This window comes from Chiloscyllium punctatum, chromosome 12 (assembly GCF_047496795.1).
Source record: "Chiloscyllium punctatum isolate Juve2018m chromosome 12, sChiPun1.3, whole genome shotgun sequence".
Taxonomy (NCBI): domain Eukaryota; kingdom Metazoa; phylum Chordata; class Chondrichthyes; order Orectolobiformes; family Hemiscylliidae; genus Chiloscyllium; species Chiloscyllium punctatum.
Window position 1 is genome coordinate 104,847,049 of NC_092750.1, and position 25,484 is coordinate 104,872,532.

Genomic DNA, 25,484 nt, shown 5'->3' on the forward strand with positions numbered 1-25,484 from the left:
CAGTCCGATGTCAATCAGATGATAATCTGAGCAGAGCTTATTTCTGATCAATGTGAGGTAATAACTTGTGGGAGGTATGATAAGCAACGGACAGACACAATGAATGGTCAGTCCTTGCGGCGTACTGAGGAACACAGGGACCTTGGTGGATAAGTCCATTGATCTCTGAAGGGGTCAGCACAGGTAGACAGGGTGGGCAAGACACCTGAACTGGGAGCGGGAGGGAGACCCATATCTTGATGGGGTAAATCACTAGAGCTGCTTGAGAGGATATAAACTAGTCTGGCAGGGTATTGGACCTTAAACAGTTGTAAGGTTAGATCGAAGATTGAGGCTGGCACACAAGTTAAAGAGAGTGATTTCAATAGACAAGGCAGGCAAGAACATAGCAGGGAATGGGGGGAAACTGATGATTAAACTGCATTTATTTCATTGCAAGGAGCCTGACAGCTAAGGAAGATGAACTCAGGACATGGATTGGAACATGGGACTGGGATATTATAGTTATTACAGAAACAAAGCTGAGGGAGGGGCAGAACTGGCAGCTCATTGTTTCAAGGTAGAGATGCTATAGGAAGCATCGAAGGGGAGGCAAGAGAGGACACGTGGTAGTGGGTTTTGATTGCATGAATCATCACAGCAGTACTTAGAGAGGATATTCCTGAAGCATCGCCCAATGAAACTATGTGGAACTCAGAATTAAGAATGTGTCATCACTTTGATACAATTGTCCTACTAACCCCGAATAACCAGTGGCAAATTGAGGAACAAGTATGTCGAGAGATCTCAAATATCAATCAGAATAATAGGTCTGTAATTTTAGGGATTTTTTTACACTTTCCAAACTTAGATTGGGACTGCCAGTGTTCAGCATTTGCAAGGGATGAATTTGTTAATTGCGTTTCAAAAAACTCCCAGTCAATATATGAACGGCCTAAAAAGAGAAAGGGACAAATCCTGACCACTCCTTGGGAAACAAGATCAGGAAAGGGACAGAGGTGTCAGTGGGAAGGCATTTTGCGAAAGTGACCACAGTTCTACTAGTTTGCAAATAGCTCTGGAAAAGGACAGGCCTGATCCAGAAGTTCAGTTTATAAAACGGGGCCACCCCAATCTTGATAGTATTAGCGAGGTACTTTCAAAAGGTGACAGGGGAGTGTATTTGCAGGGAAAGGGAACTCTGGCAAGTGAGAATATTTTAAAAATGAGATAATTTGAGCGTTCAGCGCCAACATGTTCCTGTTTTTTGTGTAGGTCAATGCTGACAGCATTTGGAAATGCTGGCTGTCTATTGAGGGTCTGGTCACGGAAAAGGGGGCAAATGTCAGGTATAGCCAGCTGGATCAAGGGGATCCTTGAGAATCATAGGGACTGTAGGAATACACTTTGGGTAGAAATCAGTAATGCAGAAAAGATATATGAAAAAGCCTCGGCAGAGAAGGATAAGGAGAATCCAAAAGTGATTGTATAAAATATTAAAAGAAAACGAGTACCTCAGGCCAAAACTGGGGCCCTTAAATATCAATGAGGCAATTCATGTGTGGAACTGCAGGATATTTCCTAAGACCCTAAACACATTTTTCACTCCAGAACTTACTGTGGACAAAGACTGGGGAACTCAGGGAACAAGACTAATAGGTTAGACCACAATTGGATTTCTCTGCAATTCCAGTCTCCCTGCTATAGGAATGATGTTGTGAAACTAAAAAGAGCTCATAAAAGATTTACAAAATGTTGCCCGGGTTTCTGCTGAATAAGCTGGGGTTATTTTCAGTGGAGCATCGGAGACTGAGGGGTGACCGGACAGAGGTTTATATAAACATGACGGACATGGATTGGGTAAACAGTCAAGGTCTTTTCCCAGGGGTTGGGGAGTCCAAAACTAGAGGGCATAGGTTTAAGGTTAGAGGGGAAAGGTTTAAAAGGGACTGAAGGGATAGCTTTTTCATGCACATGGTGATGTGTGTATGGAATGAGCTGAGAGAGAAAGTAACAGAGACTGATATTATGACAACATTTATAAGGTATCTGGATGGGAACATGAATAACAAGGGTTTTGAGGTACATGGGCCAAATGCTGATAAATGGGAGGGATGTGCTAGATCTTCTGGTCAGCATAGATACGTTGGACCGAAGGTTCTGCTTCCATGGTATCCATCTCTGTGACTTGAAAAGAGTGTATGTTTTAGAAGAGGTGGTGCTGGAGGTTTTAAAACACAAAGGTATGGAAAGCCCTCGGACCTCATTAAGTGTATCACAGGACATTGTGGGATGCTAGGGAAGAAATGGTGGAGCCCCTAGCAAAGGTATTTGTACCATTGACAACCAAGTATGAGGTGCTGGAAGGCTGGAGGGTGGCATAGTGGACAGTGAAGGAGGTTTACTCAGATTACAAATGGACCTTGATAATATGGGTGAATGGGCTGAAAAACCGTAGATGGTATTCAATCTGAATAAATGCAACGAATACATTTAGTACAACAAACAAGGGTAGAACTTATACAATTAATGTTCGGGGCCTCAGTTCGTGTTTTAATGCAGAGGGACCTCCAGGTTCAGGGAAATAATTCTTGAAGTTTGTATCACAGGATGGATAAGACAGTGCTTGGTATGTTTGACTATTGCTGAGTCTATTGATTGGAGGTTTTGGGACGTCATGTTGAGATTGTATGGACATTGGTGAGGCCTCTTCTGCAATACTCCATGCAAGTTGTGGCCGCCCAGTTATAGGGAGGATATTATTAAGCTGCACGGGTTCAGACGAGATTAACCAGGATGTTGCTGGGTATGGAAGGCTCGAGATTGAAAAATGGCTGGATAGGCTGAGTCCTTTTTATGAAAAAAATTAGATATATAGACCAATTTAATGGTAGGTGCCTTTTCCTCAGGGTGTGGGATTCTCAAGAGGAGAGACCACATTTTTAAAGTTAGAAGAGAGAGATTTAAAAAAAAAGGCATGGGGGCAAATTGTCACACAGAGGGTGGTTTGAGTGTAGAATGAACTTCCAGAGGAAGGGGTGCATGTGGGTACAATTACAACGTTTAAAAGACATTTGCATGAGTATGTGAGCAGGAATGGTTTGGAGGGATTTGGGCCAGCAAGAGGCAGCTGGGATAAGTTTAGTTTGAGATTATGGTGGGTATCAAGTGAAGGGTCAGCTTCCATTCTTTATGACTCTATGACAAGGATATGGGTTAATTCCATTATTTAAGAAAAGCTGCAATAGAAAACCAGGGAACTAAAGACCAATTAGCCTAATGGTGGGTAAGTTGTAGATGTGATCCTGCCAGACAGGAGTCACATTCATTTGGAAAAGGCAAGGATTGATGAAAGATAGTCAGCACGGCTTTGTGCAGACAAAGTCAGGTCTCATTAACTTGATACTTTTGTTGAAGTGGTGACCATACATTGTCGACACTAAAGTCAGCAGGGTCTTTGACAGGATTTAGCAAGATATACTGGTTCATAAGATTAGTTCACATGGGATCAGGGGGAACTAGCCAACTGGATGCAAAATTGGCTTGACAATAGGAGACAGAGGGCGGTGGGAAAGGGTTGCTGTTCAGACTGGAGTCCTGTGACCAGCGGTGTGCCAGAAGGTTCAGGGCTGGGTCCACTGATATGCATCACCTACACAAACGATTTGATTGAGAATATAGGAGTCATTGTTAATAAGTTTGTAGATGATCAAATTAATGGTGTAGTGGGCAGTGAGTACAGTTATCGAATACAGTGAATACACTGACCAACTGGGCAAGTGGACCAGGGAATGAAAGATGGAGTTTAATTCAGGTTTTGGATTTTGTTAAGACAAACCAGGGATGAATGACACAGTTAATGGGAGGGCCCCGGCCAGTGTTGTCGAACAGTGAGAGACCAAGGGGTACAGTTACAGATGGACAGGATGGCGAAAGTGGCATTTAGGACACTTGCCGTCATTGTCCAGCGCTTTGTTAGATACGTTGGAGATATTTGTAACATTGTCCTAAATAGTTCTCTTGGGCAGAGGAGGCTACGGAGTGACGTTATAAAGTTTTACAAAACCATACAGTTCCTAAGAATGGTGAATAGCCAAGGGGAAGTGAGTCTAAAACTAGAGGCTATAAACGGGAGGTGAGAGAGCAAAGATTTAAAGAGGGAGCTGAGGGGCAACGTTATCCACAGAGGATGGTGCATAGACGGAATGGACTGCCTGAGGTACATGGGAGAAACAAGAATAATTACAACATGGAAAAGACATTTGGGCAGGAACATGGAGAGGTACATGGAGAGGAGAAGGTCAGAAGAGAAAAGAGGCAAATGCAGGCAAATGAGAGTCGTTCGGTATAGGAAACCTGGGCAGCATTGAGGAGTTGGACCACAGATTCTGTTTCCGTGCTGTATGACTCTGTATGCAGTTAAAGAGGATTGGAGTACCGAAATAAAGCATGTTGTAGACACTGAAGCACTTTACAGCAATACGGATGGTAATCTAGAATGCAGTACCTTTCAAATATGCAGGGGGAGTACAGGGAAGGGAGGAGGTTACAGGGACAGGAACTGTTCTAGGAGTTACAAATTATTGAAGACACTGGTGCACAAGCCATGCCACAGATACAGTGTTACAGGTACTGAGTCTTAGTGCAGTGTTGGAGGGAGAACACAGAAGAGAAAGATCCCATGCAGCATTCCAAACGTCTTGTGGGAGGCCTGCTTTAACCTCTGTTGTACTGATGCTCACTAAGACAGCAGAGGCCTGGATTGATAGCTCTGAACTCCCGATGCTGTCTCACAACGTAAGTTAAAGTAGATGTGGTGATTGAGCCTGGGGTGTGTCTGTACAATGCTTCCCCCTCCAGCACTGCATCTGTGTCATGTCTTGTTTGCCGGTGTTTGGAGCCCACTCATTGCTCCCTGCTCTGTGCACTGTGAGTGATCTCACCTCACTGCAGGATTTATTGAAGGCTCCAGATCTCTCTTCCCTTTGTCTCTTTGGCTGACCAAACATCTTCAATGTGGTGACAGACGAGACACCAAGCAGTTGGGAAGTCTATTGAGCCAGGAACTTCCCGAGTACCTACAGGAGACAGGGAAATAGACAGAATGGGACATTAGACAGAATGGGACATTAGACTGATGCAGTGAGGGTTACACAAGGAGAATGGTACTGAGTCCCACAGAGATCTGGAAAATCCCAAACTCCATCCCTGCTCTGTGTTGCTGTGTCTTTCTGGAGGTAGAAATCTGTTGACCCAGGATCTAGACTAACTGCAAGAGCAGGAAGCACTGACAGAGACTGCAATTAGACCCACACCGTGAGAGATACGACATAGAGAGATACCGAGTGATATCACTAGAGTGCTGGAAGGTATTGGGATCACAGAATCATGGGTTTAGCTTCATGATGCACTGGTTTCAGGGATGAGCAACCAGTGAGCAGGTGAAGTGATGCCCTAGTGGTATTATTGCTAGAGCATGTATCCCAAACCACAGCTAATGTTCAGGGGAGACAGATTTGAATCCCACCACAGAAATAGAGAATTTCAAATGAATAATTTCAAAAATAGTAAGTAAGAATCCATAAGTAAGTAAGAAACCATTGCTGATGTACAAAAAACCCAAACACTTGTCCTTTAGATAAGGACATCTGCCAATCCTCACGTGGTCGGCACGACATACCCACAGCAAAGTGCTTGCCTCTCAATTACCCTCTGAAATGGCCGAGCAAGTTACTCAGCTCAAGGGCAGCTCGGGCTGGGCAAGAAAGGCTGGTCAGCCAGAGACACCCACATCCCATAACTGATTTAATAAATCGTCCATTAGGATGGTCCCACTGGAACTGGGTTGGGAGCAGTGTCCTGGCCAATCATGTCGGTAGGTTTATGGACAGGGCTTTAAACTGACAGAGAGGATGCAGGGCCAGGGTTCAGGTGAAAGGAGCTTTCCAAATCCAAAAAGAAAAGGTGAAGCATCGGAACAGCATGGGAATGTGGCTAAAGACAAGCAGAAAGGAACAGGATGGGACAAAGTTTAACTAAAACTGTACATCAGAGAATCGGTTTGTGACAGGAAATTGTGGGAAAGAGTAAAATATGACTTTTTTTTGGAATTGACGAATTCTCATCAATAAGGTAGATGGATTTGTGATGCAGTGATAAGAAGAGATTTCGTCACCAGGGAGACGTGGTTACAGGGCGAACAAAAGGTGAAACATAAATATTCAATGGTTCACAATCTTGTGGAAACTCAGGCAAAATCAGTAACGCTAACAATAATGGATAACAAAGGCATTACAGAGAAAGCATTTGGCAGCAGATCATGAAGTAGAGTCAGTCTGAATGTAAATTCTGGCTACTACTTGCCAAGGACACAAGCAGCAGAACAGTTTTTAGCCACCGAACAGTATTTCATTGCTCATCACTGCATTGAACAGGAACTCAATGGAATTTTTAACTAAGGCATTGTGATAATTTTGGGAAACTTCAATTTTCGCATAACCTGGGGCAGTCAGTTGGACAACTGTGATATTGGAAGAGGAGTTCCAAGAATTTTTTTTCAGTGTTGTTTTGAATAACACATTGGGCAACTGGCTAGGAACGTAACGATCTCAGATTGACCGTTGTGCGATGAAACTTAGTGAATGAGTCATATCACCTTAAGAGATCCTCTAGGAAATTGTGCTAAGTGCAGTTTTAAGAAATATAATGTATAGAGACTCACAGAAAGGACAAGTTACAACTAGAAATGAAAATAGCCAATTACTTGTGTTTGAGCAGACAAGTGACCAAGGTAAACAGGCTAAACAGACTGAAATATGTGTCTGTAAATGAACAGTGGAAAACATTTGAAGGAACAGTGTAAAACACTCAACAAAAGGACATTCCATTGAAACAGACAAAACCTCAGCAAGAAATTCCCACTGGTCCCTCACTCAGGACAGAATGCATCATATTAGATTATCAGGCTGAGAGGATCACCAAATTCTGCAATAAGGGAGTGTTTAGGTGTAATTTTTAAAGGAATTACAAAGGGTCGTCTAGCAGGAGGAAGTCAGATGGAAGGGGTACAATTGTCAGGGCTTATTGTCACAAAAGGAACAGGGAGAGATGAAGGGGATGGAGGTGGTGAGTGTTACAGAGAGTGGTCAGGGTCTGAACGGTGTTACAAAGTCAGTACGGATTGCTGCAGCTGGAGGGGTTTGCAGAGGTAGGGAGCGCCATGGGTATTTTTAGTTATTTATTCATGGGATGTGCGTGTCACTGCCGGAACTAGCATTCTTTGCCCCCACTGGTAATTACCCAGACGGCAGTTCAGAGTCAGCCATATTGCTGTGGGTCTGGAGTCACATGTAGGCCAGACCAGGATAGAATGTCAGTGGTCTTCCCTAAAGCAGGTAAGTGAACCAGGTGAGTTCTTCCTACTGATCAACAATGTTTTTTATGGAGGCCTCACCGATGTTTTGTACAGAGTAAACATGACATCCCAACTCCGACTCTCAATGCTCTAACCAATGAGGGTAACCATCCCAAACACCTGCTTCACCAGCCTGTCTACCTGTGACACTACTTTCAAAGAACTGTGTACCTACATCCCTGGGTCTGATTGACCACACCACCCAGGGCCCAAGCATTAACTTTACAAGTCCCACCCTGACTTGTTTTACCAAAATGGCACACTTCACATTTATCAAATTAAACTCCATCTGCTATTCTTCAGCCCACTATCCCAGCTGGACTGTTCATCCTGTAGAATCACAGATAACCTTCTTCACTGTCCACTTTACCACAAATTTCAGTATAACTCAAAAACAAAATCTTACTTTCCAGGATACCAATATTCCCATCCAAACCATTAGTCCAAATGACAAACAACAGGGGACCCACTGCACCGCTGGTCACATGCATCCAGTCAGAAAAACAACATGTCTCTCATCACCCTCTGTCTCCTACCATCAAGCCCAGTTTTGTATCCAGTTCCCCCACTCCTCCTGAATGCCATATCCTTTTACATTGATCTGAGCTCATTACCCACTTAACCATATGGAACAAAGAACACAGGACAGTGCAGCACCAGACCCTTCGGTCATGATGCCATACCAATATTTTATCCAAACGTAAGATCAAACTAACATACACACCCTTCATTTTATTATCCATGTGCCTATCCAGAAATATAATAAATGTCCCTAACTTTACTGCCACCTCTGGCAGTGCATTCCACTCGCCCACCACTCTGTATGTAACGAACCTACCTCGGAAATCTCCCCTTAACCACTCGCTAATGACCTTAAAATTACACACCCTTGTAATAGCTATTTATGTCAGGGTAAAAAATGTCTCTCACTATTCACTCTTTCTATGCCTCTCATCATCTTGTTCACCTCTGCCAAGTCATCCTCACACGTCTTCACTCCAATGAGAAAAGCCTTCGCTCCCTCAACCTTTCTCCATAAGACATACTCTCCAGTACAGGCAGCATCCTGGTAAATCTCCTCTTTACCCTCTCTAAAGCTTCCACATCCATCCTGTAATGAAGAGACCAGAACTGAACACAATATTACCAGTGGGGTCCAGACAGGGCTCTATAGAGCTACAGCATAACCTCGCGGCTTTAAAACTCGATTCCCCCAGCTAATGAAATCCAACACAATATGTTCCTTCTTAACAAGACTATCATCTTGGGTGGCAAACTTTGAGGGATCTCTGGACCTGTTACCCAAGATCCTTCTGTTCCTCCACAGTGCCAAAGATCCTGCCTTTAACATTGCATTCTGCATTCAAATTCAATCTTTCAAAATGGATGACTTCACACTTTTCCAGATTGACTTCCATCTGCCACTTGTCAGCCCAGCTCTGCATCCTGTCATTGCCCCCTTGCAAACTACAACAGTCCTCCACACTATTCACCACTCCACCAACGCTTGTGTCATTGGCAAACTTACTAACCCACTCTTCCACTCACACATCCAAGTTATTCATAAACTCACAAAGAGCAGAGGTCCTGGAACCTCTCCCTGCAGAACAACACTGGTCACTGAGCTCCAGGATGAATGCTTTTCATCTGTAATCACCCTCTGTCTTCTGGGGGCCATTAATTCCATATCCAGACAGAGAGGTTTCCCGGCAACCCATGTCTCTGTACTCTCGGAATGGAGCCTAAAAGGTATTTTGTCACATTCTCAAAAGATTCAATAAGATTTATAAGGCATGATCAGCCCCTTACAAAGTCATGCTGACTATCTGTAATCAAACTATGGTTTGCCAAGGAATCATAAATCCTGTCTCGGAGTCCGCTCCAATAATCTGCACACCACAGACATAAGACTGAGAGGTCTGTAATTCCCAGGATTCCATTTCCTCAACAAGGGAATAAAATTTGCAACTCTCCAATCATATGGTCCGACTCCAGTGAACAGTGAGGGTGCAAAGTCATCGCCAAAGTGCAACAATCTCTTCCCTCGCTTCGTGCAGTAACTTTGGGCACATCCCATCTGGTTCAGCGGACTTATCTATCCTTATCTTTTACAAAATTCTCAGCATATCCTCATTCTTAACATCAACGTGTTCACGCATATCAGCCTGTTTCAGGCTGTCCTCACAAATGTCCCTCTCAGCAGTGAATACTGAGGCATAGGATTCATTGAGGTCCTTCCCAACCTCCTCCGACTTCAGGCACTAGTTCCTCCATTATCCCTGACAGGCCCTACTCTCACTCTGGCCATCCTCTTGTTCCTCACTTAGGTGGAGACTGCCTTATGGGTTTCCTTAATCCTTCCCAACAATGATTTTTCATGTCCCTTTCTCGCTGTCCAAAGTCCACTCCTAAGTTCCTTCCTGGTACTTTCAGAGAATCCCTACAGTGTGGAAACAGGCCATTTGGCCCAACACCTCCATATCAACCCTGCAAACAGTATCCCACCCAGACTCATTCCCCCACCCTATTACTCTCCAATTGTCCTGACTAATGCACCACACCTACACATCCGTGAACACTATGGCTAATTTAACTTGGCTGAGTCACCTGACATACACATCCGTGGGCTGTGAGGGGAAACTGGCGCACCTGGAGGAAACCCAAGCAGACGCAGGGAGAATGTACAAACTCCACACAGACAGTCGACTGAGGCTGGAATCAAAATGGAGTCAGTGGTGCTATGAGGTAGCAGTGCTAACCACTGAGCCATCGTGCTGCTCTATGTTACCCTCGAAAAAGCTTTCTGACCCTTGCTTCCTCAACCTTAAATAAGCTTCCTTCTTCCTCTTGACTGGATGTTCGAAATCCCTTCGAAACATGTTAAATGCTTCGCTGTCCATGTGGACAATGTTGACTGCTCTGCCTTCATCTATCTCTTGGCCACCTCCTCGAAGAGTCAAACTGGTTTGTGAAACAGTGTTTTCCACTCACAAAGCGATGCTGACCACTTCGAATCAACCCTCGCCTTTGTTAATATATGTGGTACCTTTTTCTCATAATCTCCTCCAACAACTTCCCTACCACTGGGCTCACTGGGCTGTAATTTCCTGGCTTTTCCCTGCAGCCCTTAAGTGATGGAACAGCATTATCCTCCCTCCAGTCTTCCGGCACCGCACTGCATCTGTTGATAATATAAATATTTCTATTAGGGGCAGTGCAATCTCTCCCCTAGATTTCCACAATATTTTAGGATACACCTAATGAGCTACTGAGGATTGATCTAACTTTATTTGTTTTAAGATTCCAGCACTTTCTCTTCTCTGTTGAGGATTCTTTCTAAGACATCACTATTTACTTCCCCATTTTCCCGAGCTTTCATGTCTTTCACCACAGTAAATACTGACAACACTATTTTGTCTAATATCTCACCCACCTCCTCTGGTTCCACACATAGGCGAACTTATTCATATTTCAGAGGCCCTATTCTCTACCAAGTTACTCACAAGCCCTTAATGAAATTTGTGTAAAGGTTTCTGATAATTCAAAGACACCATATCCCACGTACCACTACACCCCTTCTATACCCATTCAATTCAGCCATTTATATTCACACAAACAAATTAAATCCAACAGGCTGAAAAACAAATTCTCTTTTATAAAATGTGTTTCTAAATGGCCAGTTATTGCATTTTAAAATATTCTTTCTAACAGTTTTAGTATGCTCCCGACTTAATGTCAGGCTAACACTATTTGGTTTCAGACTGGCAGGAGAAAGGGTTATGGGAGTTCTTGTTCATCAATCTAAAAAGGTTAGCTTCCAAGGTCTGCAGGTAATAGAGAAGTCAAATCAAATGCTGGCATTTATTGCAAAGGGAACGGAGTCTAAAAATAGGCAAACTAGCTAAAATTAGGCAAGGTTCAAGTTAGACCACACCTAGAATATTATGAACAGTTTGAGTGCCCGAAGAAAAGATACTGACGCATTGGAGGCAGGTCAGAGAAGCGTCACTCGGCTGATCCTGGGAATGGAGGGATTTTCTAGTGAGAAGAGGTGGAGGACGTGGACGCTGAATCCATTGAAGTTTAGACAATGAGAGTGAAATGGAATGAACCATCCAAGATTCTAAGGGGCTCTGATCGGGCAGATGCTGTGAAGTTAGAAAATAGAACAGTAGAGAACAGCAACAGGCCCTTCGGCCCACCATGGCTGTGCTGTGTAAGATGCTATTCTAACTCTTATCATCTGCCTGCACATGGTCCACATCCCGTATCCCTGTTCATGTTTCTGTCTAAATGCCACTTTGAAACTTTATTCACATTCTGTTGCTGCGACCTCCCTCGGTAACCTCCACTCTCTATATTAAAAAAAACTTGTCACACGCATCTCGATTACATGTCCTCTTTCTCACCTTAAACCTATGCATTCTAGTATCTAAAACTTACACTTTGGAAAAGAGATTCCGACTATCCACATTATCTATCCCTCTCCGTATGTTATATTCTTGTACCTGGTCACCTGTCAGCCTCTGATACTCTCGCAAAACAATCCAACTTTGTTTAATTTCCTCTTACACCTAACACACCTTGAAAAACATAACACAGGCAACGTGCTGATAAACACCTTTTGTACCCTCTCCAAAGTCTCCCCATAATTCCTATTGCGTGGAGATGAGAACAGCACACAGTACTGCAAATGTGGCCAAGCAGAAGTTTCCGACAATTACAACATCCGATGCAAACCACTATACCCAACGCTGTGACCGATGAAGGCCAGTGTTCTATTTGTTTTCTTTCCTGTCTGAAACACTTCTGTTGTCATTTTCAGGGAGTTAATGTCTTGCACCAAGATCTTTCTATTTATCAACTTCCCTCAGTGTCCTTAATTTCCGCTTGAATCTGACATCACCTCACACTTGTCCAGATTAAACTCAATTTGCCATTTCTCTGCACATCTTTCCAACTGATCTGTAAAGCTCTGCAACCTTGGACATTCTTGTTCGTTAACCCCATCTCCACCAATTTTCATTTCACCTCCAATAATTATCTTTGTCATTTCCCTTCGTTTCAGTTGTGTGAGAATCTGGAACCAGAGACCCTAAAATCCCATCGAGGGCTCACCTATTTAAGATGGAGATGAGGAGGAATGTCTTCGCTCAGATTGTAGTGACTCTTTGGGAATTCCTGACTGGAGGGGGCTGTCGAGGCTGGGTCATTAAGAATATTTCCAGCAGAGATGGTCAGATGTAAATGAATCAGGGAAACAAGGGCTTGGGGAAAAGGCAAGAAAGTTGAGTTGAAGAGTATCAGGTCAGCCATGATCACATTGAAAGGCAGAGCATCCTCAATGGGCCAAATGGTCTAATTTCACTCCTACTTCTCATGGTCTTAGCTCAAACTGAGCATCTACATTACAACATTGTGGGTCTCTGCTCAAAAAAACACCTTTAGATTAGGATTTTTAGATATTTATTATTACACAGTATTTGATCTACAATAGACAATTTTGTTGATGGCTCCTTGATATGATGTCATGGAAAACCATCTCGTATACAATCCAGGATTCCATCCATTATAGCCCTGATATTCATTAGTTAACCAGTCGGGATGGAGACCACCGTCACACACAGTAACTGTACTGCCCTTGCTACAAGTATATTCAGTGTCCTGATCGTAACCATATTGACATTACCATCATTTTCTGGTGCCCATAAAATAATTCTTGCTAACGGTTGCTGCTGCTTGCTCCACCCAAATAGACTCCAACATTTGATCTTCAGATCCACATAACTGTCTCATTAATGCATTAACCTCATCATTTCTTCACAACTTGTTGCCTTTTTGTATAGATCCCAACAATCCTTCAATATTCCCTTCCCAGCGATGGTGATTCTGCAGCTACATCTCCGGAATGACAGTTCCATCATATCTGTTCCCTGTCATTCCATCTGCCTTGTGGCGAATACAGGGAGTCATTCCTCAGTAGTGGGGGTTGAACAGATGGATAGAGGTTACAGAGATAGGGAGGCTTACAGGGACACAAGGATGTTAGAGTTAAACAGAGTACATCTGATCAAGAATGTCAGCGGGACAAAGGTGTTTGGGGATTTGAGGAATTTACAGAGATAGAGGGAGCTGGATTAAATTCTGGAGATAGGGATTGGGATGGGTGTAGGGTGAGGCAGGCAGACTGAGAGGGACAGACAGGGGGTGTTTCCAAGAGAAGAGTCCTAAGAGAGGTATGGAAGGTTGTAGTGACGGAAGACGTTTACAGATATTCGAAGGCTTCTAGGTTCTGAAGGCTCATAGATAGGAAGGCAATGGAGAATGTCAGGTTACTTGGTTAGAGACAATGACACAGATGGGGAGGGTTGCTCAAACTGAAAGAGGTTCCTGTGGTTGTGAGGGTTTGGGGAGAACTAGGGTGAAATGTAAAGAGATTAATTTCTAAGAATTGGAGAAGAATAAGCAGATTATAGGTAGGTTTTGAGACTAGATAAACTGGCATTGAAAGTGAGTCTTATCGGAATTGGAGAGTCATAAAGATTGGGGAAACTGCTAAAATTGGGAAATCGCCTGGAACTTCAAGAGATTACCCAACAAGGGAAGATCAAATGGACTCCATAGTTTGGGGGTTTCGAAAGGACTGGAAGAGGTAATACAAATAGAGTTTAATTTAGGGGTAGCAGGTGTTTATGGAAATAGTGAGGGGTTGGAACAGTTTACATAGACATGCACGTTTTTAGGCAGTACTAAGATACACAGGCTTTAGTTAATGCAAAAATGGGAAACTTAATGGGACTGGAAGACCGAAGAAAGTTACGGACAGTAGTGGTGGCTGCAGATATTAACAGATTACAGAGAGACTTGCAGATTAGAGAGAGTGTGGGCATCAGATTCTGACAGACATTGTAGGAACTGGAGTAGCCTTGGCAAACGGGCAGTTTGCAGTTATAGAAGGTGCTGAAGGGACTGGAAGCAGGAAAAGGTGTGGGGAAGGTTGTGGAGGCAGCTTGTGGTTTGAGATACGGATGGCTACAGAGACTGCAGGAGATCATACTGACAGGGAGTGTTCTCAGAGCAGGAGAAAGTAGCAGAAATAGAGAAAGTGCAGAGCCTGAAGTAGGTTCAGCAATCAGGAGGTTTCAAGGTGCAGGATAATGTTAACAAAACAGGGGCAGTTGTAGGGATTGGAGGACCATACAAATATAGGGAGAGCTTTTGACACTGCAGGATATATTACAGACATGGGGAGAGTTTCACAACTAAAGGGAATTAGAAACACCAGGAGGCTTTGAGGTTATTGGAGCAGCTTTGACTGCTCCAGGGAGAGATGTGGAGGCTGGAACAGGAGACAAAGTTAGGGAGGGTTTTAAGAATAAGGAGGACTTTTCAGAAAAACGGAGGGATGTAGGGATGGGACATGGTGAGAGTCACAGTGAGAATTACGGAAGCTCATGAAGGTAACGGAAATAAATAGTGTAGTCACATGGGGAGGACGTTAAAGATATAAAGGTATGTAGTGACTGAAGCAGATTACATGCACAAGGAGGGGAGCAGGGACCAGCAGAATTTACAGAGATTGAGTGCGCTTTAGAGAGGAAGAGTTTATCATCATCATTAGGATAATAGAGACAAAGTTCCATGATAGGGACGGTTGAACTGGAAGGTTTCTACAGACATGGAGGATGTTATCAGGTGGAGGAGGTTCCTGAAGTCAGGGGTTCCTTGGGAGATTACACGGATAGTGAGATTCTCAGGTAGGAGTCTGACATAGTTTCAAAGACAGGGAGGTATTTAGATCTGGAAGGGATTACACAGATCGGGACAGCTCAATGGAGTGAATAATTTTTCACAGACGAGGAAGGCTTGGAGGAGCTGGAGACGTTTACCCAGATAGGAAAGGATGGAGAGGTTAAAGGCAAATACATTGACATGGAGGGTAGTATTGGTAGGAGGGGCTTACAGGGATAAACAGGACTCTCTGGGTTAACCAGGATGAAGGAATTTAGTTTCTACTGGAGACGTATAGGGATTAGGTTGTTAGGGATTGGAGAACCTGTCAGAGATAGAGAGCATTGTGGGGACTAGAAGAGATTCCAAACAGAGGAAAGATGATAGGGAATGGAGGATATTACAGGGATCACTAATACAGCATGGGCCAGGATTGATACCTGGGATCACCTGGGTTGTTTCAGTGAGGACCATACATCAGAGGGGAAAGAAATGTCCTCACAAGATAGTGGGATTGAAGCCACGAATATAGCTGTTCCTTGCCCAGCAGTGTCCCCACTCCCAACAATACAGAACCTCATTACCTCAGGATGTCTCCCACCCAGAGCTTCCAACTTCATAGTCCGGGAACTCTGCACGGCCCGGTTCTAACTCCTTCCCAAGATCCACAAGCCTGACCACCCTGGCCGACTCATTGTCTCAGCATGCTCCTGCCCCACTGAACTCATCTCTACCTAACTCGACACTATCCTATCCCCCCAGTCCAGGAACTCCTCACATACGTTCGAGACACCACCCAAGCCCTACACCACCTCGATGACTTCCGTTTTCCTGGCCCCCAACGCCTCATCTTAACCATGGATATCCAATCCCTCTGCACCTCCATCCACCATGACTTGGGCCTCCAAGCCCTCTGTTTGTTCCTCACCAGACGTCCCCAACAGTACCCTTCAACCGACACTCTCATTCGTTTTGCTGAACTGGTCCTCATCCTTAAGAATTTCTCCTTTGAATCCCCCCACTTCCTCCTGACCAAAGGCGTAGCCATGGACACACGTATGGGTTCCAGCTATGCCTGTTTCTTTGTTGGCTACGTTGAGCAGTTGATCTTCCGTAATTACACCGGCACCACTCCCCACCTCTTCCTCCGCTACATTGATGACTGCATTGGCGCCACCTCGTGCTCCCGTGAGGAGGTTGAGCAATTCATCAACTTCACCAACACATTCCACCCTGAAATTAAAGTTACCTGGACCATCTCTGACACCTCCCTCCCTTTCCTGGACCTCTCCATCTCCATTAATGACGACCGACTTGACACTGACATTTTTTACAAACCCACCGACTCCCACAGCTACCTGGATTACACCTCTTCCCACCCTACCTCTTGCAAAAATGCCATCCCGTATTCCCAATTCCTCCGCCTCTGCCGGATCTGCTCCCAGGAGGACCAGTTCCACCACAGAACACACCAGATTGCCTCCTTCTTTAGAGACCACAATTTCCCTTCCCACGTGGTTAAAGATGCCCTCCAACGCATCTCATCCACATCCCGCACCTCTGCCCTCAGACCCCACCCCTCCAACCGTAACAAGGACAGAACGCCCCTGGTTCTCACCTTCCACCCTACCAACCTTGGCATAAACCAAATCATCCGCCGACATTTCTGACACCTCTCAATAGACCCCAACACCAGGGATATCTGTCCCTCCCCACCCCTTTCTGCCTTCCGCAAAGACCGTTCCCTCCGCGACTACCTGGTCAGGTCCATGCCCCCAAACAACCCACCCTCCAATCCTGGCACTTTCCCCTGCCACCGCAGGAATTGTAAAACCTGTGCCCACACCTCCTCCCTCACCTCTATGCAAGGCCCTAAAGCAGCCTTCCACATCCATCAAAGTTTTACTTGCACATCCACTAATATCATTTATTGTATCCGTTGCTCCCGATGCGGTCTCCTCTACATTGGGGAGACTGGGCGCCTCCTAGCAGAGCGCTTTAGGGAACATCTCCAGGACACCCGCACCAATCAACCACACCGACCCGTGGCCCAACATTTCAACTCCCCCTCCCACTCTGCCAAGGACATGGAGGTCCTGGGCCTCCTTCACCGCACCTCCCTCACCACCAGACGCCTGGAGGAAGAACGCCTCATCTTCCACCTCGGAACACTTCAACCCCAGGGCATCAATGTGAACTTCAACAGCTTCCTCATTTCTCCTTCCCCCACCTCACCTTAGTTCTAAACTTCCAGCTCAGTAACTGTCCCCTTGACTTGCCCGGACTTGTCCACCTGCCTATCTTCGTTTCCACCTTTCCACTCCACCCTCTCCTCCTTGACCTATCACCTTCATCTCCTCCCCCACTCACCCATTGTACTCTGTGCTACTCTCTCCCCACCCCCACCCTCCTCTAGTTTATCTCTCCACGCTTCAGGTTCACTGCCTTTATTCCTGATGAAGGGCTTTTGCCCGAAATGTCGATTTCGCTGCTCGTTGGATGCTGCCTGAACTGCTGTGCCCTTCCAGCACCACTAATCTAGTATTTGGTTTTCAGCATCTGCAGTCATTGTTTTTACCTCGCAGTAATACCACTCAGCCATCGGCTCCCTCCTGTGATCTTCAGTATTTGTTGTTTTCAGTTCTCAAGAAATATGTTCTGCATTAATTTTGAACTCTGTAAAGGCATCCACAGTGAACACAAAAAGCCCATCTCCAGTTATGATGTTTGAGTCTGGATGACTCAGTCAGACTGGCTAATGAGGCGGAGTTACACATTTTAATATCTGGCAGTTTCTCCGCAGTTTCGGCTGGCGTTGGGCTGCTCTCATTCCTTCTGCGATGAAACAAAGAAATGACAGTCGATACTCCCCACTAAATCTCTAAATTCAATTGCACAGCAACCAAAGTAATTTATTTTAATTCAAAAATGTTTCAGTGAAAGACATTTCAGCAAGCTCACCACCTCCTGTCTCAGTTTAATGGGAAATGGGATCAATTCTGTAGCGCCTAATGTCCCAGTGGAAAAGGCCACTGGTTTAAACCCCTGAACAGGCTATCAGCTGATCGGAGTTTTCAATCTTGTTCTTTGACAGATTGCAACATGTTTTGCACAAGGGGGCATGCAGACAGGACAAACTTCAATTATATTCCATACAAGAAAAGGCAATCCCATTTAAATGAGGCAGATTAATTGAGATCAGGCCTCAGGTGAGGATACAAAACAGTCAAGTTTGGAACTTCCAGAGACCATCAAGATTGTCCATTCAATTACTGAAGTTTGTCTCAGTATTGCTTTCCCAATCAAACTATTTCAATGCATTATGACACCTCTGGAGCAGGTGGGACAGTTTCAGGCCTTCTGGCTCAAAGTTGGAGACACTACCACAGCATCACAAGAGCACTGTATTTTAGGCTGAGTAACTGGTGGGTTAATTTGCCCAATTATTTTACTAATCCGGAAGATACTGTTACCATCCTAATGCTGGGAAATAAGCAAGGTATTAAATGGGAGCAAAGATGTTACAACAGTCTCTCTGACAAGGGACAAAATATCTTCCATCTGTTGTTTTGTTCATCCTTCGATAGTTTGAAATTTTTAAACTTTCTTGTCTACCATCATCTTTGCAGTTTTGTACATCTTTTCTTTCAATTTGATGTCACTCATAATTCCCTCAGCTATGCACCGCTGTTCATCGTGCATTTCTTTCACAAGTTAATATATATTGTTGAGAATAATAAAATAACTGAATATATTCTTCTGCGTTAACATTCTATCTATAGTCCCATTCCAGTTTAGCGAACTACTATCTTATTCCCTTGTGACTGCCTTTAAGTTTAGATACGAGTTGAAGAACCAAATTCCTCACCCTAAAGCTAGATTCTATCACGCTGCATTGCATCTTACCAAAACGGTCTTTTACATTGAGCTCATTAATCAATCATATTATCAGGTCTAAAATAGCTGTTCCATGATTGGTTCCAGAGCATCTGTTCTGTGGAATTGCACGGAGCAGTCTACCTCAAATTGCTTCAGAAGGTAACATAAGCTGAGTGTGCAATACTATTTTAACTAACAGAGAACCCTCTGAATACCAGGATTCTGTTAGATCCCCAAAATTACTCATAGCAAGGAATCCCTACGTTGTGGAAACAGGCCCTTCAGCCCAACAAATCCACACCAACCCTGCAAAGAGTATCCCAACCAAACCTAATCCTCAATGTTTACCCCTGATTAATGCACTGAAACTGTGCATCGCTGGACACTATGGCAATTTAGCATAACCAATTCACCTAACCTGCAGTTCTTTGGATTGTGGGTTTGCAGCCCTGGTTCGCAGTTGCTTCGTGAAGTCTGAATGTTGTTGCCTCTATTAGTCCAACAGCACTGTCACTGACACAGGAGCTGTTCCTCCAGATCGGTTTGTGGCAGTCAGAGATCCTGCTACAACCTGCGCACATGCCAACCCAGTCATCTCAATCAGAAAGAATTAGTACAGCACAGATTAGAAGACAACTTAGATCACATTGTGCTTTTGAAATCGGAGGCCCCTCTTCGACCCATCACAACTGTGCTACCTTTTTAAAATAGGTATTTGGCTAGATCCCTGCTCTCACAGTAATACAAACAATTTCTTTTTGCAAGTATTTAAATTAATTTTGGAAATTAACAGTGAATCAGCTGTCACTTCCTTTGCAGCTGATCTCAGATCTTCTTTGAAACAGCAAAACCCAATGAGAACATTAAGGCATCCAATGTTTAAAAAAATCACATGCTCAGTCACTGTAATATGATGAGTTTTGTTTTACATAATTCTTAGCAAAAGTTAATTTGAAGCAAAAAGGAGAAGAGAAAGGTGAACCGCCCGTGGGTAACACAGGCAGTCAAGAGCAGTACCCACAAGGAAAAGAATGACATAGCCGCGGATGACTAAAAAGGGAGAAAACTGATCATGTAATTAAATTGACAAGAAACAAAAATGAATGACAAGAGTTGTACAGGTATATAAAAATGGAGTATCTAACGTCAGCATCGAACCCTTGGAGGTTCTGACTGTGGAATTGATCATGGGTACAAGGAAACAGCAGATAATTTAAACCGATATTTTACATTGATCTTCATGAAGGAGGATACTGTTATCATCCTAAAGGTCGCAAATAAGCAAGTTAATCATGGGTAGAAAAATGTTATAACAGTCTTTGTCACAAGGGACAAAGTATTGACCAACTAATAGGACTAATGGCAGACAGGACCTAATGGCCTGGATCAAACACTTTTAGGGCAACTGACTGCAGAGATATTCAAGGCATCAATTGGAATATTCCAGAATCGGGGGATACAGGAAAAATCCAGTGGATTGATGCACCTGTTCAAGAAGGGAAGGGAGACAGAAATCAGGAAACTATAGATTAGTTAGTTTAATATCTGTGTTTGTAATATGGCAGAGTCGAATATTAAAGTAATAAATAGCAGGACATTTAGAAAAGCTTATCATTTAACATTGTAGACTGGGTTTTGTGAAAGAGACACTACGACAAATTTGCAACAGTTCATTGAGGAGATCACAAGCAGGGCTGATAAAGGGCAATCCAATGATGTTCTGTATTTGGGTTTTAAAAAATGCATATGATAATGTGCTATAGAAAAGTTAATTGCATAATACAGGAGCTCACTTTGTCAGGGGTAACCTATTTGCATGGAGTGAGGATTGGTTAACCACACTGGCTGTTGCTGAGACCTCACTTGGAGTACTGTACACAATGTTAGCTCCCATATTTAATAAGGGATAAACCAGTATTGGAGACAATTAAAAAAAAATTCAGCTAGCTGCTTCAAGGATGAAAAAGTTGACCTATCAAGAATAGCTAAACAGGTTAGGTCATTATTCAATAGAATCTCGACAAACAGATTACATACAGTGTGGAAACAGGCACTTTGGCCCAACAAGTCCACACCGATCTGACGAAGCACAACCCACCCAGATCCATTCCCCTACATTTACCCCTTCACCTAACACTACAGGCAATTTAGCATTGCCAATTCACCTACCCTGCACTTTTTTTGGATTGTGGGAGGATACCGGAGCACCCGGAGGAAACCCACGCAGACAACGTGCAAACTCCACACAGAGAGTCACCTGAGGCAGGAATTAAACCCAGGTCTTTGGCACTGTGAGATATCAGTGCTAACCACTGTGCCACCCACGTAATATAAGGGGTGATCTTATGGAAACAAGATTCTGAGGAGCTTGACAGGGTAGATGTTGACTCGATCTTCTAGCACCAATGAAGTCTCAAACTAAACATTACATAAGGGAACATTCATTTTGTAAAAAATGTAAAGAATTTTTTTCTCTCAGTGAATGGCTAGAATTTTCTAGCCCAAAAAATTGTGAAAGTTAAATGTGGAAGGGGAATGGATCTGGTTGGGTTAGTCATCAGAGGGTCAGTGTGGCTTGTTGGGCTGAAGGGCCTGTTTCCACACAGTAGGGAATTTATGATTCTGTCTCAAATTATTCTAAAAGAGGCCAGATAGATTTTTGAAATATTGAGCAGTTGAGGGCTATGCGGATCAAGCATAAAAGAGGTGTTGAGGTCTGGGTTGGCCCAGCCATGATCTGATAGAATGGGGGAACAAGCCGAAGGGAATGAATGCCCTACTCCTGTTCTGATTCCTTGAGGCTCCATTTCATGCTTTTTTTATCTCCAAAGAAGAGTGTGATACAATGTGCTGAAGATCTCAGATGTTGTGAAAATGGTGTGTTTATGTACTGGTTCAGATGGCATTGATTCATCAATCACAGCTATACAGACATGAGTAGGAAGGGAATTCCCTCCATGAATAAAGGAAATCTACTGCAGAGCTCACACAAAAGGATCCTTCCCCTCAGTGAACTCTCCCATCACATTATCCAACATATCAGCAAAAGCAGGACGCACAGTGCATGCTCGAGCCAACAAAGGGACCAGGGGTGATTGATGTCAGCACCGGACCAATGAAAGGACGGTGGGCGGAACTGGAGGACCAGGGGAGGTTGGTCCTCCAACCAATCAAAGTGAACTAGGGGCAGAACTAGACTAAACCACGTGGTTACCCTCGCGCGCAGCGGAGAGTCGCTGTAATGAATTTTCCGGAAGTTATGGAGCGAAAGGATACGGTAAGGAAAGAAACAAATAAACAGAGGGAAACGGGAGAAAAACTGTATTGCTATGAGGGGAGAGGTTTTACAAGCATGTTGTGCACGTCGGAAAACACAAATTTGAACTTCCCAGTCGCGTGTTTGTCGTAAAAGGGAAATTGCCTCAGCGCGGCTGCAGGCCTGAGTGAGCACCGCCATCTTTATTCGGGGCAACGATTCACTGGACACGTGCGCAGCCGCCATCTTTGTAGGGGGCAAGGTGCAGCCAGGCGCATGTGCAGCCTTTCTCTGGTACAGAGTCATTCGGCAGGATTTACACAGAGCACATTCAAACTCAGAGAAGTGAATGTTTATTTCTGGATTTGTTTCGTCATTCATTTAAAGGACTTGCTATCGTAACTGAGTTTGCAGGTCATTCAAAATTGGAGGTATTGTGCATAGGGAAGAAGGTTACCTCAGGTTACAGTGAAATATTGATCAGATACGGATTAATTTAGATAAATGTGAGGTGCTGCATTTTGGAAAAGCAAGTCAAGGCAGGACTTATACTCTAGGGGAAAGTGAAGACTGCAGATGCTGGAGATCAGAGCTCAAAAATGTGTTGCTGGAAAATCACAGCAGGTCAAGCAGCATCTAAAGATCAGGAGAATCGACATTGCGGGCATGAGCCCTTCTTCAGGATTCCTGAAGAAGGGCTCATGCCCGAAATGTCGATTATCCCGATCTTTGGATGCTACCTGACCTGCTGTGCTTTTCCAGCAATACGTTTTTCAGCCGAGGACTTATGCACTGAATGGAAAGGCCCTGGAGACGTTTGCAGAACAAAGAGACCTTGGACTGCAGGTTCACAGTACTTCCAAGTCAAGTTGCAGGTAGATAGGATGATGAAGAAGGTGTTCAGTGTATTTTCCTTTTTTGGCTAGAGCATTGAATATAGGATGTGGGATGTCATGTTGCTGTACAGGACATTCATTAGGCCACTTTTGGAATATTGTGTGCAATTCTGGCCTGCCTCCTATCAGAAGGGTGCTGTGAAACTTGAAAGGTTTCAAAAAAGACTTACAAGGATGTTGTTAGGGTTGGAGGATTTGAGCTACAGGATGAGGCATAAAAGGCTGGGGCTGTTTTCCCTGGAGTGCCATAGGCTGAGCGGTGATGTTATGGAGATTTATACAATCATGAGGAGCATGAACAGGGTAAATGAACAAGGTGTTTTCCCTGGAGTAGTGGTGTCCAAAAGTAGAGGACATTGCTTTAGGGTTAACGGGGCAAAAATTCAAAGGGGGCTAAAGAACAACTCTTTCATGCAGTGGGTGGAATGAGCTGCCAGAGGAAGTGGTGGAGGCTAGTACAATTAAAACTTGTTGAAGGCATCTAAATAGACACATGATATGATTAGGAAGCGTTTACAGGGATATGGGCCAAGTGCTGGCAAATGGGAATAGACTAGGTTCGGATACCGGGTTGGCATGGATGAGTTAAACCGAAGGGTCTGTGTCGGTGCAATACGTCTCTTTGACTGTGGGATCATAACAGCTTCTACAGCTCTACTTCATCTCTGGGCTCCCTTATGAGCACTTTGTCAATATCTAGCTTGCTCAGTATCAAACAATGGGTGTATTTTTGGTCTGTTTCGTATTTTACGATTACTTTTACAGACATTTTTGTAAGTTAATTTTTCTCTGCCGCCCAGCCCCTGACCATGTGCTGCTTATTAATTTTCTTTCTGGAAAATCTTTGACACTCAAGAATTCTTTTTTCCAATAAGCAAGTGTATTTTCCTTCCATTTCGGACTATCAAATTCTGCACCATTTTCATTCCCTGTAATCTGTTTTGCACTTCCTGAAACATCAACTGTGTTTCTCCTTCCACAGAAACCAGTGATTAATGCCAAAGTCCTGTTGCTTGTGGAGAGGGTGATGTTTGACTTTCTTGTACAGCTGCAGTTTGTGTGGTGAAGGTACTCCCACAATGTGGTTAGGTAAGAGATATTACAGAGTATTCATTACAGCAACAGTGATGATTTGAAGGTAATGTCCAAATCAAGAACAGTTTGTAGTTTTATCATCATGCTTATAATTTCACAAAAATATTATTGGGAACTTTAGACATAAGGTCAGAGACTGATGGTATTAGGTCAGGTGACCAAAAGCATTGCCAAATAAGCAGGCTTTGAGGAATGTCTTAAAGGAGGAAAGCAGACCTGTGAGGTTTTGGCTGCGAATTTCAGAAAATGATGCTTTGGCAACTGTAAAAGCAGCCACACAGGTGAAGTAATGAATTAATAGATCATTGGGAGTCTCGAACAGAATGGGTTGTCGAGGTCTTCACGGATGTGTGATGCGGCAAGCTAGGGATGATCACAACCAGGAATTAAATCAAGGGTCAGAATTTTAAATTGAGGGATGTGGGCCGGATGCTGGCAGGTGGGACGGAATTGGGTTGGAATATCTGGTTGGCATGGACGGGTTGGATTGAAGGGTCTGATTCCATTCTGTACGTCTCTGTGGCTCTATGTTGTTGATTATGAATAGGAGCCTTGTGATGGATCAACAAGTTTTGGTACGAGGGAGTACTTGGGCAGCAGAGATTTAGTTTTTCTTTAGATTACAGGGAGATTGAATGTGGGAAGCTGGCCAGGAGTGTGTTTGGATACTGACGTCTGGAGATAACACAAGGTGGATGACAGTATATGAGCTGAGACAAGGGTAGAATCAGCTAGAAATAGTGATCTTGGAGTGGGACTGGGCTGTCACCCTCACCTCACCTCTGGGATTCAGCTGGTTGTCAGGTTGTGAATCAGGGCCGTAACACAATCGGGAGCTGAGTGACCCTGGTGGAGCCTAAAATGAGTGTCACTCAGCTGGCTATTGCTGTGCAGATGCTGCTTGATACCCCTGTTGATGACATCTTCCATCACTTTACTGCTGATCGAGTGTGGACTGATAGATGGAAATTGCTTGGGTTGCATTGCCCTGTGTTTTTGTGCTGAACATCCCTGGGCAAGGTTCCACATTGTCGCTAGATGCCAGGGCTGGAGCGGTCCTTAGCTTGGTGGGTGGCAAGTTCTGGAGCTCAAACCATCAGTATTATTGCCAGAATATTGGTAGGGCCCGTAGCCTTTGCACTACTTAACCATTTCTTGATGTTATTCACACTGAATCAAACTGGCTTAAAACTCACATCTGTGATGTTGGAAATCACTGGAGAAGGCTGAGATG

General features: G+C 44.1%; 1 long non-coding RNA gene across 5 annotated transcripts in view; it reads left to right on the forward strand.

Moving 5' to 3' along the window:
• Positions 1–24,146: 24,146 nt before the first annotated feature.
• Positions 24,147–25,484, forward strand: part of LOC140483976 (uncharacterized) — a 30,498-nt gene continuing 29,160 nt past the window's right edge. For all 5 annotated transcript variants that reach the window (XR_011962135.1, XR_011962137.1, XR_011962136.1 and 2 more), the window contains exon 1: positions 24,147–24,244. This is a non-coding gene — a long non-coding RNA (uncharacterized lncRNA). The remainder of the gene's footprint in view (positions 24,245–25,484) is intronic.